The following is a 791-nucleotide window of genomic DNA, read 5'->3' on the forward strand; positions in this document are numbered from 1 at the left end:
AAACAAAACAAAACAAAACAAAAAAAACTATCAGGGTCAACATGGCTACCACAAGAGTGCCGCACTTTTTTCAAAGTCAAAGCACACAAAATATAAAATTGTCTCGCTATATATTCGCTATAAAACCCGGTGCTGAGCTTCCAGGACCGGTTTCACCTGATCAGATCTGTTYCTTTTATTGTCTGGAAGTGATCCATCAGGTGGGTTTCTGAATTTTAAGCATTTTTGCAGAAATGTCGCCTGCCAGGGGTTTCTGGCTGAATCCAGGCGGGAGAGCGGGTGCTGGACGTAGGATCACGGTTCCACCTCATTGGATCTCTTCCTTTTATTCCCCTGCATCAGCACAAGCAGCCCTGTGCTGGAAATCAGCCGTTTCACCTGCCGGAGCTCACCCAACGATTTTTGATCGCTTATATCTCCGCGGGGGAACGTTACAGGGACTTCAACCACCTCGACGTTGTGGCGGAGATCCGGAACTTTAATACGAGCCGCTCCCGCCCCGATCCGACACTCAGAGCTGGCGGTAGAGGCTCCAGAGTAAATTGAGTACTATATCGCTAAAACCGCCCCGGCGGGAGGTSCGATGGTGCATATTTTGGAGGTTTTTTGCTTATTGCTCTGCGGAGGAATGTCGCAAAGACTTCATTCAAATTTCACCTTATAGGGCAGAACCAGAGCTTTCAAACAAGACTATCCACTCTGAGATGCGATGCTCAAAGCCGGCGCTAGAGGCTCTGCAGTAAGGTTGTGCTGCGCGGGCACCTGGGAATCAGCTGGCGGGCGACCAATCG

This window comes from Austrofundulus limnaeus, unplaced genomic scaffold, assembly GCF_001266775.1.
Source record: "Austrofundulus limnaeus strain Quisiro unplaced genomic scaffold, Austrofundulus_limnaeus-1.0 Scaffold4, whole genome shotgun sequence".
In the NCBI taxonomy this organism is placed as follows: Eukaryota; Metazoa; Chordata; class Actinopteri; order Cyprinodontiformes; family Rivulidae; genus Austrofundulus; species Austrofundulus limnaeus.